This window comes from Neoarius graeffei, chromosome 1, assembly GCF_027579695.1.
Source record: "Neoarius graeffei isolate fNeoGra1 chromosome 1, fNeoGra1.pri, whole genome shotgun sequence".
In the NCBI taxonomy this organism is placed as follows: domain Eukaryota; kingdom Metazoa; phylum Chordata; class Actinopteri; order Siluriformes; family Ariidae; genus Neoarius; species Neoarius graeffei.
This window is the reverse complement of record NC_083569.1, coordinates 72,881,757-72,895,605: the sequence shown is the minus strand read 5'-3', so window position 1 is coordinate 72,895,605 and position 13,849 is coordinate 72,881,757. Positions and strand designations below refer to the sequence as shown.

Here is a 13,849-nt window from a genome sequence, read left to right as displayed (position 1 = left end):
CACTTTAATTCACACCACATCCATTATCTGTAACCACTTATCCTGTGCAGAGTCGCGGGCAAGCTGGAGCCTATCCCAGCTGACTATGGGCGAGAGGTGGGGTACACCCTGGACAAGTTGGCAGATCATCACAGGGCTGACACATAGACACAGACAACCATTCACACTCACATTCACACCTATGCTCAATTTAGAGTCACCAGTTAACCTAACCTGCATGTCTTTGGACGAAACCGGAGCACCTGGAGGAAACCCACACAGACACGGGGAGAACATGCAAACTCCACTCAGAAAGGCCCCCGTCGGCCACTGGGCTTGAGCCCAGGACCTTCTTGCTGTGAGGCGACAGTGCTAACCACTACACCACCGTGCTGCCCAGATAAAACTTAAGGCTCTACCATATGGGATTTCATGTAGCTTGTAGCTGACAATCCAGAGCTAAGGCCAGGGAGCAGACGAACAGACTAAACCGACTGTCTGCTAGCTGCACAGAGTCGTCACTCAGGGTCCACTACATCGAGACTGTGTCTGTGTCTGTTCCCCGAGCTCAACAAAAAAGTAGAAATTTTCAGAGAGTTTGTTCCAGTAATCTAATCAATATAAAATTAGATCATACTGACTGTACAGCCGCTGCCAGCACCTTTGATCTAAAGGTGGGGCAATTAAATATTAGATCTCTTACATCTAAAGCACTAATTGTTAATGAACTCATTACTGATCAGGAGTTTAATGCACTTTGTTTAACTGAAACGGATTAAGCCAAATGAATATATAGCATTAAATGAAGCTAGTCTTCCTGGATACAGTTATATACACCAGCCTCGTCTAACTGGCAGAGGAGGAGGCGTCACTGTTATTTATAGTGATTATCTAGGTGTAACACAAAAACCTGGTTATAAATTTAATACATTTGAAGTTCTTCATACTAATATAATGTATGTAGCCTCGAAAAATAGGTCTACCCAGTTAATTCCGTTACTTGTTATTTACAGGCCCCCGGGGCCATATTCTGAGTTTCTTTCTGAATTTTCAGATTTTATCTCAGACCTGGTTATTTCCTTAGACAAAGCTTTAGTTGTCGAAGATTTTAATATTCACTTCGATAACCCAGAAGACCCTTTGAAAACAGCATTTGTGTCCATTTTAGATTCAGTAGGGATTAATCAGAATGTCATAGGATCAACCCATAATGGTGGTCACACTCTCGAGCTAATACTAACATTCAGGTTAAATGCAGACAATATAGTCATACTTCCACAGTCTGAAGTTATCTCAGATCATTATCTCATCTATTCAAAATACGTCTGAGTAATAATATATGTACCTCACCACGCTACTGTATTAAACGTACATTCACGTCAACTACTGCACAGAGCTTTATAAATGAGCTGTCAACTTTGTCTCCCAGAGCTGTCAACTTTGATTGGGTCACTGTCAGCCCCTGCAGAACTTGATCAGGCAACTGAATGCTTAGAGTCAACGTTCCGCTATATTTTAGATAATGTAGCTCCTCTTAAAAGGAAAATGGTCAGAGACAAAAAATTAGCACCCTGGTATAATGATGACACTCGCACTTTAAAACAGACCACTTGAAAATTGGAATGTAAATGGCGTCAAACAAAGTTGGTAGTGTTCAAATTAGCTTGGAAGGAGAGCTTCCTGAAGTATAGAAAAGCTCTTAGTGCTGCTAGATCTCTTCCCTAACAGAAGATAACAAAAATAATCCTAGATTCCTATTTAATACTGTAGCAAAATTAACCAGGAATAAGTCCACTATAGACACATGCACACCTGTAGTATGTAGTAGCAACGACTTCATTAATTTTTTTAATGACAAAATTGAAAATATCCGACAAAAAATTCACACTACTAATTTAAGGTCAGACAATGTAAGTGACCCTGTAGTTAACAATATAACTGCATCAGATCAGCAATTAGAATGTTTTACTCTCCTTAGAGAAATTAAATTACTTTCATTAATCTCGGCATCAAAAGCTTCAACTTGTGTACTAGATCCCTTACCGACACATCTATTCAAACAGATAATACCTGAAGTAATTGAACCGCTTCTAAAAATAATAAATTCTTCCCTTAGGATTGGCTATGTACCCAAGTCCTTTAAACTAGCAGTTATCAAACTCCTGATTAAAAAACCTGACCTTGATCCCTGTCAGCTGTCCAATTATCGGCCAATATCAAACCTCCCCTTTATCGCCAAGATTCTTGAAAAAGCTGTGGCACAGCAGTTATGCTTCTATTTACATAGGAATAACATCCATGAAATGTATCAGTCAGGATTTAGACCTAATCACAGCAAAGAGACAGCTCTGGTTAAAGTAGTAAACGACCTACAGTTGGCGTTTGATCAGGGCTGTGTCTTGCTGCTTGTGTTGCTTGACCTTAGTGCAGCATTTGATACCATTGATCATTCCATTCTTCTGGATAGACTAGAAAATGTTGTGGGAGTTAAGGGAATGGCCCTCTCCTGGCTCAGCTCTTATTTAACTGATCGTTATCAGTATGTTGATGTAAATGATGATTTTTCTAGACATACTGAGGTAAAGTTTGGTGTTCCATAAGGTTTTGTCTTGGGTCCACTGCTTTTTTCTTTATATATGTTACCTCTGGGTGATGTTATTCGTAAACATTGTATTAGTTTCCACTGTTATGCTGATGACACACAGTTGTATGTTTCTGCAAAACCTGATGAGAGACACCAGCTTAATAGAATTGAGGAATGTGTAAAGGGCATTAGACACTGGATGCTTATTAACTTCCTTCTGCTTAACTCTGACAAGACAAGTACTTGTACTAGGACCACATGCAGCTAGAAGTAAGTTTTCTGATTGCACAGTAACTCTGGATGGCCTTTCTGTTTCTTGTCTGTGAAGATTCTCAGTCATCCAGGTACAGTGCATAGTAATCTGTGGTTGGTAGAAGAGAGCAACTGGATTTGCTTGAAGATTCTTGAAAACGTTTCACCTCTCATCCGAAAGGCTTCCTAAGTTCTGTCTGACTAAAGCTAGCCGCACACTACGCCGATCCACGCGGTACCGAACCGACCCATTTCAGAGCCGACTCCCGACAGGGCACGCACATATTCCCCGACTGTTGACGAGTGCAGTCGTGATTGAAGCGACACCAAACGAGATTATGCAAACTAAGCATCATAACAAACATTCCGCTAAATATCACGTGACAACTTAATAGCTTTGTGATTGGCTATTGGATATAGTTACTGTTAAATCCAACACTTGAGGATGCTACAGGCTGAATTACAAATGACACAACATGGAATATGTAGCGCACTATCTAGGCTGCATGAGCTATTATTCCCAACCTTAAATAGTGCACTTATATAGGGGAGTTAAAGCGATTTGGAATTCAGCCACATAACTTGAGCAGAGTGGCTTTCCAGCTCACTTTGTCTATGGATAAAGCTTCAGTCTATGGAATTACAGTATATACATGCATTAGGTGCTACCAACACGTATTTCTCGCGCTAGAAATTGTGTTTAATGATGTCACGTGTTATATGCGAAAGATATGATTGGCTATTGCTAGCGACTCTCGCCGATCAGTCTGGCTCCCGATTAGTTTTTCGACTCAGCTGTGAGATGAGTCGGTACCATCGAAAACTAGTCTTTACGCCTGACTCGCGACTTCAGTTGGCTCAGTACGCTGAAAATTGGCGTAGTGTGCGGCTAGCTTAATAGGGAGTATCAGGTATTTATCCTCTCATGGATCATCATAGAATCCGAATCAGAATGCTGATGGCTGCATTGTAGGTGGCTGATAAAAGATGTCTTAGACACCCACCTCTGTTCAGTGATGGCCGTTCCAGGTTGACAAAAATGAACGATCCTCTCTGGCTAAGATGTCTGACAGTTTTCTGGAAGTCCTCTCATACTCCCGCACCAGTCAAAGGGATCTCATCCCAAAGTGCGTAGAAACATGTCTGTGAAGATTCTCAGTAATCCAGGTACATAGTAATCTGTGGTTGGTAGAAGAGAGCAACTGGATTTGCTTGAAGATTCTTGAAAACGTTTCACCTCTCATCCGAAAGGCTTCCTCAGTTCTGTTTGACTAATAGGGAGTATCAGGCATTTAAATCCTCTCATGGATTATCATAGAATCAGAATCAGAATTCTGATGGCTGCATTGTAGGTGGCTGATAAAAGATGTCTTAGACACCCACCTCTGTTCGGTGATGGCCGTTCCAGGTTGACAAAAATGAACGATCCTCTCTGGCTAAGATGTATCCATGAGAGGATAAATACCTGATACTCCCTATTAGTCAGGCAGAACTGAGGAAGCCTTTCGGATGAGAGGTGAAACGTTTTCAAGAATCTTCAAGCAAGTCCAGTTGCTCTCTTCTACCAACCACAGCTTTCTGTTTCTTCACGTGCAGCAGTAAAAGACCTCGGAGTGATTAGTGACCCCAGTCTTTCATTCTAAACTCACATTGATAACATCACCCGGATAGCTTTCTTTTATCTCAGAAATATTGCTAAGATAAGAAATTTAATGTCACTACATGACACAGAAAAACTAGTTCATGCTTTTGTTACCTCCAGGTTGGATTATTGTAATGCCTTTCTGTCTGGATGCTCCAATAAGTGCATAGACAAGCTCCAGTTAGTTCAAAATGCAGCAGCAAGAGTCCTTACTAGAACTAGAAAATATGACCACATCACCCCTGTCTTATCCACACTGCATTGGCTCCCAATCAAATTTTGTATTGATTATAAAATGCTACTATTGACCTTTAAAGCACTGAATGGTCTCGCACCACAGTACCTGAGTGAACTTCTGGTCCTCTATGACCCGCCACGTCTACTTAGATCAAAAGGTGCAGGCTATCTGCTGGTACCTCGTATAGTGAAGTCTAGGCTGAAAACATATCTGTTTAGTCAAGCCTTTTGTTAATGGTGTTTTATGAGATAAAGGAGTAGATCTGGAGGGTCCTCAGACATAGAGTGTTTTGGTAAACTGGGATGTATGGATGCTGTCAGTCCCCCACTCGCTTGCTCACTCGAGTTTGTTGACGGTGTAGTGGCTGCTGCTTTATGTCCCGGGGCTCCCTCATGCCTGTGTTACCTTCTGGCTCTCCCCTTTTAGTTATGCTGTCATAGTTAGTTGCCAGAGTCCCTGCTTGTACTCAGTGCAATATGTATACTGTTCCTACTTATTCAGGTGACATTGGGCATACCTAACAACCTGTGTTTTCTCTCTCTCTCTCTCCCCCTCCCCAAATCTGTTCCTCTGAGTTACATGTCGGTCCTGGGATCGAGATGCTGACCTCTTCTGCTCCTCAGACCTGCCTGATCCATCCTGGTGCCCTATGTCTGGTTGGAGTCTCATCGCATCGCTCCTGTGGAGGACGGCCCCATGTGGACAGTTGAAAGTCACACTTGGAAGACGCTCTGGACTCTTACAGTAATGCTTTTATGGCTGAGGACTACAGTTGAATTGCTAACTTTAGGACTGCAGTTGTCATGAACAGTTTTGCACTCAAGTTTCCATCAATGAAGAGTTACAACATCAACGAAACTGACTTCATATTAAAACTGTTAATGTTATAGTCATGTTGTCTGTTGTTGCCCAAATGAGGATGGGTTCCCTTTTGAGGCTGGTTCCTCTCGAGGTTTCTTCCTCATGTCATCTGAGGGAATTTTTCCTTGCCACCGTCGCCATAGGCATGCTCATTGGGGATAGATTAGGGATAAAATTAGCTCATGTTTTAAGTCGTTCAAATTCTGTAAAGCTGCTTTGCAACAATGTTTACTGTTAAAAGCACTATATAAATAAACTTGACTTGAATTTTTGAACAATCTTTGTTAACTCTATATATGTACATCAAGGTTCTCCTTCAAAGGAATTTTGAAAAGTCAGTGATTGAGGAAATAAGCCACCTTGTTCTGGCTTTGTAGGGGCCAAGCACCAAAGGTGTGTAGTTTCACCTGTTATTATTTCACATGCAACTTCTTAATCATCATATCTTGTCACAATAGTGCTTTATCCAGGAGATGGCGGTGCTGGTGACTTCTCTTAGGTCCACATCAGAGCAGTGAGGACCTAGTGGACAGTCCCGTAAGATGTGGTCCATCGTCTGTTCTTCGCCACAGGGACATCTTGCATCTGTCGCAATACCCCAACGTGCCAGGTTCTTCTTTGTTTTACCCACTTTACTCCTTGCCCGGTTCAATGTCACCCAGTCCTTGTGACTGAGAAAGCTTCTTGTTGGCAACTGCTCTTGATGTTCGGGAAGCGCTGCATTGAGATCAGCGTCGTCTAGGTCTTTCCATCTTTCAAGACGGAAATTTGATGTCTGAGCAGGGTCGAGAGGTTCAACGGTGACTAAGCTCTTGCGCGAGGCAAGACGGCGAGGTACTTCCTGGTGCTGGTGAAGTGGATGGTGCTCATCGTTGGCCTGCTTGAACCACTCTGCACGAGACAGAGCTTCTTGTCGTACATTGGGCAGTGCAATGCCCGACAGCCTATACAAGCTTGGCAGTGGGGTCGCACACATGGTTCCTGTTATAATGCGGCATGCACTATTCAGTGAGGGGTCTACTTTGTTGGCGTGTGCAGACCTAGCCCAAACAGAAGCGCAGTATTCAGCAACTGAATAGCACAGTGCTAAAGCTGTTGTTCGGATGGTGTTGGCGTCGGCTCCCCAGTTAGAGTTTCCCAGTTTGGCCAACAAGTTGTTTCTGCTGGAGATCTTCTTCTTTAACTTAAGGATGTGTTCCTTGAATGACAGTGTCCTGTCCAAGGTCACTCCTAAGTAAATGGGGTGCTTGGTGTTCTTAAGCAGCTTGCCGTTCCATCTGATATCCAGAGTGGTCTTGGATTCCTTGTTATTCAGGTGGAAAGTGCAAACTTGAGTCTTTCCTAGGTTTGCATTCAGGGACCATTTTGTATAGTATTTGGTCAGTGCCTCAAGTGCTTCAGTTAGCCTTTGTTGGATAGTCTTGAAACTATCAGATTGTGTCGCTAGACACAAATCGTCATCATACAGAAATCTTCTGACATTGTTGAAGACTGGCTGATCGTTCATGTAAATATTAAATAATTTCGGGGATAGGACAGAGCCTTGTGGTAGGCCGTTCTTTTGGCTCCTCCAGCGGCTCTTCCTTCCATCCATTTCGACAAAGAATCTTCTGTTTGTCAACAAAGACTCTATGATTCGGACAGTTGGGATGTTGCTTACTGTCTTGGCTAACTTCATGAGCAATGACCTATGGTTCACCGTGTCGTAAGCTGCGGACAGGTCCACAAACACAATGCCAGTGATCTTCTTAGCCTCGAAGCCATCTTCGATGTACTGCGTGAGATCTTCAACCGAGGGTGCTATTCACTCCAATAACAATCTCTCGTATACTTTATAGAGTACACACAAGCGTGAGATTGGGCGATAACTCTTAGGATCTTCAGGCTCTTTCTCTGGTTTCAGAAGAGCAACAACCCTCGATTTTCGCCATATCTTAGGAATGGTGTAGGATGTCGCACACGAGTTGAAGAAGTTTACAAGCCAGTTCCTGGTTCGTCCCCCGAAGTGCTGAACAGTCTCCGGAGGGATTCCATCAAGTCCTGCAGCTTTTCCTGGCTTTAGTTGTTTTATAGCTGCATTTACTTCTTCAATCATGAATGGCTCAAATTGGTCGTCACAGGTGTTCATGACGCATAGAGACAAACAACCATTCACACTCACATTCACACCTACGGTCAATTTAGAGCCACCAATTAGCCTAACCTGCATGTCTTTGGACTGTGGGGGAAACCAGAGCACCTGGAGGAAACCCACACAGACACAGGGAGAACATGCAAACTCCACACAGAAAGGCCCTCGTCGGCCACTGGGCTCGAGCCCAGGACCTTCTTGCTGTGAGGTGACAGTGCTAACCACTACACCACCTTGCTGCCCTCTGACACAACCAATAACTGTATTTAAAAAAAAAAAAGGACAGTGTGGTTCTATGTGGTTCCTTTTGAAAGAAATGAAACCCAAATTCCTCGACTACTTTGTCAAATTTGGAGTCAGAGTCTGCGCAGGACAGACAAGAGTCGAATGAACAATGAGTACACCTACTCATAGATGACTTGCAACCACGTGATCAAAATGTGCTACATCATGAGCGTCCGCCATGATGGTGGATATACAAAGCAACTAGGCTGGCAGCCGCTGAAAGCATGTCTGTAAACAATGCTGGATTTTCTCAGTATTACCATGATTTGAACAGTTGAGCGAAGATTCGATACAAAGAGAAGATATATATGTGTGGTTTTGACCCATATTTTTCAAAAAAGTCAGATTTTTCTGAGACTAAGACACTTCTACCAACCATCAAGCTCCCAGATATCACATTCCATCTGGTTTGGCAGACTTCGTGGGTCAACAAATCTCTAATGAAGTCCACGGACGCATATAACTTTTTTGTCTCTGGATGGGTAAATACCTTATTAATTAAACCAGTCAACGATGACAAAGCAGTTGTACTTGCAAGGGTAAGTTCGGGCTTCTTTTGCATTTAGTTTACGTCTATGTGTAAACAACAGACGAAGTGTGAAATTTTGACAAGTCTCTAACTTTATGGCTCACAAATCACATTTCAATTTATTTGAGGTACAATTTTGCTGGCGCTCCTAGAAGCGAAATGGTAATACACGGGTTAAAATTATAACAATGACCGAGTGAACCACGACAACAGAATGCTAATTTTATAGCAAAATTCTCATCTTATCTCATTATCTCTAGCCGCTTTATCCTTCCACAGGGTCGCAGGCAAGCTGGAGCCTATCCCAGCTGACTACGGGCGAAAGGCAGGGTACACCCTGGACAAGTCGCCAGGTCATCACAGGGCTGACACATAGACAACCATTCACACCTACGGTCAATTTAGAGTCACCAGTTAACCTAACCTGCATGTCTTTGGACTGTGGGGGAAAACGGAGCACCCGGAGGAAACCCACACGGACACGGGGAGAACATGCAAACTCCACACAGAAAGGCCCTCGCCGGCCCCGGGGCTCGAACCCAGGACCTTCTTGCTGTGAGGCGACAGCGCTAACCACTACACCACCGTGCCGCCCCAGCAAAATTCTAGCAACGCAAAATAAAATTCTTCCATGATATTATTGAGAAAGCTTTTGAATCTCACCTGAGATAAAATGACTACTGCAAACACGAGCTGTTTTGCTTTTAGCTTCTGTTAGATCAACCCTGCCGATGTTGTTCAGCCGTGCTCGTCTCCTCTCTGTACTAAGCCTCAGAGTTTCCTCACCCTCTTTCTGAATCATGGACGGAATTCTAAAAAATTGGAACGTGCCACGGTCACGAGTACTGTTGTGACCACAACCATATACAGCACAAAGATATGGCAGAGCTAAAAGAACGCTTAAAGCAGTGGAAAAACAAAGAGAGTTGCGCACGCGTGACTATGTATCGTATGGAATGTCGCTTGACCCCGTATTTGTATATCCACCAACATGGCCGACATCCAGGTTTCTATTTTGCTTTGACGTCACTTGCAAGTCAAGGATTTAGTAGGCTCTGCCCACTTCTCCCAAAACCAAGTTCCAGCGCATTGCTGTTGATATAGTAGATTGGCCTTTTAAAAACTAATTTCTGGGGGAAAATTAAAAATGCGCATAGGGAAAATAACTATCTGTACGAATTAGATACTGTAGATGGAAAGACAGTTTAGACAAAAGTGACATGGAAAATAGGCTATTTTGTCATTAAAATACATGGAAATGGGTGGTGCTAGACATTATACTACAGCCAGCCAGCAGGGGCGCTAAACCTGTGGTTGCTTCATTTTTTAGCTCATCCAGCCAACAGGTGATGAGTTTATGCCATCATGTGTTGTCCGGTGTTTTCCACATTTCATGAAAATTGCTTCTTCTCTCAATTCTTCACTGATTTTTGTTCTTTTGGGTAGGAAGGTCAGTCTGCCTAGGGTGCATATAGCTTCTCCCCAAATTTGCATAATTGCAATTAATAATGAAGATATGGAGTAATTAAGCCCTAACAAACAGTTTCCACGCAAATCGCTTCTTCTCCCTCAGTTCTTCACAGATTTCGACTCTTGATGGCATGAAGGTAGGGGTACCTAGGGTGCATATAACTTCTACCCAGATTTGCTTAATTGCGATTATTCATGAAGTTATGGACTAATTAATCCTTAATGAGCAGTTCAACTAAAATCGCTTCTTCTCTGTCAATTCCTCACCGTTTTGTATTCTTTCTGGCAAATAGGTTCCTAGAGTGTATATAGCTTGCAACATTTATTGCGCAAGGTGGCCCACTTTAGATCGGTCCTTCTGGACTAGATGGCGCCAGAGTGAGCTACACCGTTTTTGACGGTCTCGTTTAGAGACGTTACACTGTCCGTGTTTTTACAGTCATTGGATGCAACTGTCAATGACAGGATGTGTGACTCTACAGTCTGGGCTACAAAGAAATCAGCCCTAGCCTCCACTTCATATCATTCAGTGTATCTATAGACTTATGATTGTTAGTGGTGCTGTTCTTGGTTCCACAAAAGGGGAAAAAATCAGTTTTATTAACAGCAAATAAGATGATGTATAGATTTTATCCATTTATGTAGTTTTTTTTCCCTCGAACAAGAGGGAGGGTTTAGTTCTACTAGCCCATTTATATCAGCGGCCTCTGCTCAGGACCCCTGGTACACAAGATGAAATAAAAGTCACTTGTAATGGAGGCAGAAATCTCTGAGCTCATATGATTTGTGCCTCAGTGTTTCGGCAGTGGTGTTGTCAATGTGACAGCAAAGGCTGGAAAGTGTGCAGATAATTGATAGCAAAGCTGACATTCAGCTGTTATCTGGAGACAAACAGGGTCTTGCTGAAGAACTGCAAGTGAAAGAACAAGAACAGGACAAACAGACACATTAGTGTTGCATATGTGTGAGACACACACACACACTTTCAAAACTGATCAGTGCAAGCCTCTCAAGTTCCAGAAATAACAGCTGTGTGTTATGGGTCACAATACAAACTACAAGAGAGCTATCCTACTCCGTGTCCCTGTTTCTCATACTCACAAACTCAATACCGCATGGTGTGTTGCAGCTGCTTTCACAGCTGCCCTCATACTCTTGCTTCCAATTAAGCAATGCAGTGTGGGAAAGAAATGCAAGATCCCAAGTTGTGCATCCATTCTTACTCTCCCTCTGTTTCACAGAATAATAACCATCATAATGGAACTAATCCCAGTCCAAATTCTATCATGTGCTGAAACAGACTATAAGCTTTCTCATGGAACTTGATCTGTCTGGACTGCACAGTTTCTTTCCTTTCACCATCATCAAACTCTCGTGAACTGACATGACAGTGTGACTATTGATCTAGCCTGAATAACGAGCTGGATGCTGGATCTGTGGATGCATTAGAGGCACAGACCTGCTCTTCTAAACACTGCCAAACTCCTCACAGTAGCAAATCCATCACAGTTACTGCCAGCACCTTCAACCCATCCTGTTAAATAGGCTTCTCTTTACAAGATGGACCATCAAACCGAGGCTGTTTACAGCACATACCACTCAGCCATTTAGTCAGAATCATAATGTATGGTCAGAACTTACATCGCCTCAAAGGTGACATCTGTGATAAACTCAAAAGAGATGATGATGCATATTCCATCAATTTCAAAAGCTCATAATCATTGCTGCTCAAATACACTCCAGATAATCATCACAAGTATCTTATACTCATCATGCGTACATACAGTGTATGCTTAGTATGTATGTGTGTAGTTTTTATCAGACAGGATGGAAGGAAGCTAGAGGAGCAGCCATCTGGCCTGTGGATGCGGATTATGGATAATTAGTCTCAGATTAATAATCCCACTCCAAGAAGAACTAGCATGGAGCCTCGCAATCACAGCATGTATGTATATATCTCACGGACGTCTGGATTACACAGCAAAGAAGCTCCAACACTTCTCCCCCCATCACATCATTCTCTCCTTCTGTTATCCCACTTTACACTGTCATTCACTTCTTTATTTTATTCTCTCCTCTCTTCCATTATGTCGTCTTATTCTGTCACTCCAAGTCTATCTCCCTCTCTTATTAAAGTCAGTCATGCAGTAGAGGATTAGGGGATTGTTATTCCAGCTAAAACGTGTGCTTTATTGGAATTACAAGCTAGCAGGAGAGGTCTAGAAGAGCATGTACGAGAAGTTTACAGGAGCATATTTGGTCTTCATCTCAGATTGTATGATTATGTAGCAAGATGCAAAAGAGGCTAATATCATGCACATTCAAAAGTGTGCATGGCCGAATGGTTTAAAGAGGATACACAGAACCATGGCCTCACTTTTTGTTTATAAATGCCTTGAGACCTCAAGAATGGCACAGGAATAGTTTTAAGCATTAACAATAAATCTAATATAGTAATTTTTATGATTAAAGTGATTCATATAGGTAGCGGTCTGAGTGAATGACCATGACATCTGTGACATCACCACAGGAAGTCTATTGGTCTCATCGCCATTTCCGCTATACTAAAACACAGAGCTGACTGCAACTCCGATCCTCCATTTTGAGCTAATTTATTGCCATGCCACGTAGATGTGTTGCTGGCCAGTGCAGCAACACAACAGAAGGTGGATTTATGTTGCACTGATGGCCCAAGAATGTTCAAACTGCAGAGATTTGGACACATTTTGCGAGAAGTTCACAGACGAAGAAAACAAACACAGGCTGAGTACAGGGACTTGAAAGAGTCAAAATACTGAAAAACTGATGAATGAGTAGGGGTGTACAAACTTTTGATTGATACTGTAAGTCAACGTAAACATTTGTCTTGGGACAAGTTGGCACAATTGTCCAGTGTTTCCGTACGCAGCGTGTGACGTTGTATATGCTGTTATTGCGAGACTACAAACAAAGCACCTGGACATCAGTGCTGTGTGAAGATGGACTGAACATGTGCAAAGCAATCTGCTCAAACGTTTTAATGGCTAATATTTTCTTTTGATCAGTTTATGAAAAGTTTTAAACTACCCCTCTGCAACCAACTGAAACTTCATTCGGTTTATTTATACAAACAAGAAGTTTTATTCGGTTTGGGCTTTTAACCTGATATATAACTGCAATATTAGGTTCCATGTAAACCCAGCCAATGTAGCTGTAGGACTAAGCAGAAGTTAAATTAATCTAACAATTCAGCAAATGCTTTAACGCTACATTCCTTCACCAGTTCGCTGACTGATGGATTGATTATCACATATGTTCGAGTTTAGGCCACTGATCCCTGACCCAAAGCTGAACACTTCATACAGAAGTGTGAAAAAGGAATGACAAACTGAGACCAGCTGCTCTGGAAAAGACAAGCTTTCTCATGGAATCAAGAATCCACACATTCCTCTGAGCTCACTTCATCTGGACTCTTCTCCCAAGACTTGTGTTGAGAAAAGTTTACAACAGTTGAAGTGATCAGTATATAGAAGATGGTGGTCCAGTAGTGTTGTTATATAAGCGGAACTAGGGATTTTTCTCTTTTTTCCTTACACACACACACACACACACACACACAGACAGAGAGAAAGAGAGACGGCGAGAGAGAGAGACAGAGAGAGAGACAAAGAGAGAGGGAGACAGAGAGAGAGAGAGAGAGAGAGAGAATTACATAAACCCTGTGTGAGACTCTCTTATTCTCACATAGCTTTGGTCTTTGGTGTCTCTCAGTTTCTGCTCTTTATTTCTCTCTCTCTCACTCAGGCCTTCTCATAGACACACACACAATACAGTAAATACACAAAATGTCTTATTCATCCATCCCAACACTTCTGATCATCTGATGTTCCTGAAAAAAA

General features: G+C 42.5%; 1 protein-coding gene across 2 annotated transcripts in view; it reads right to left on the bottom strand.

Annotated features, from left to right (window-relative positions):
* nhsl2 (NHS-like 2) overlaps window positions 1–13,849 on the bottom strand; it is a 213,743-nt gene that overhangs the window by 90,424 nt on the left and 109,470 nt on the right. The gene's annotated exons all lie outside the window — the stretch shown is intronic.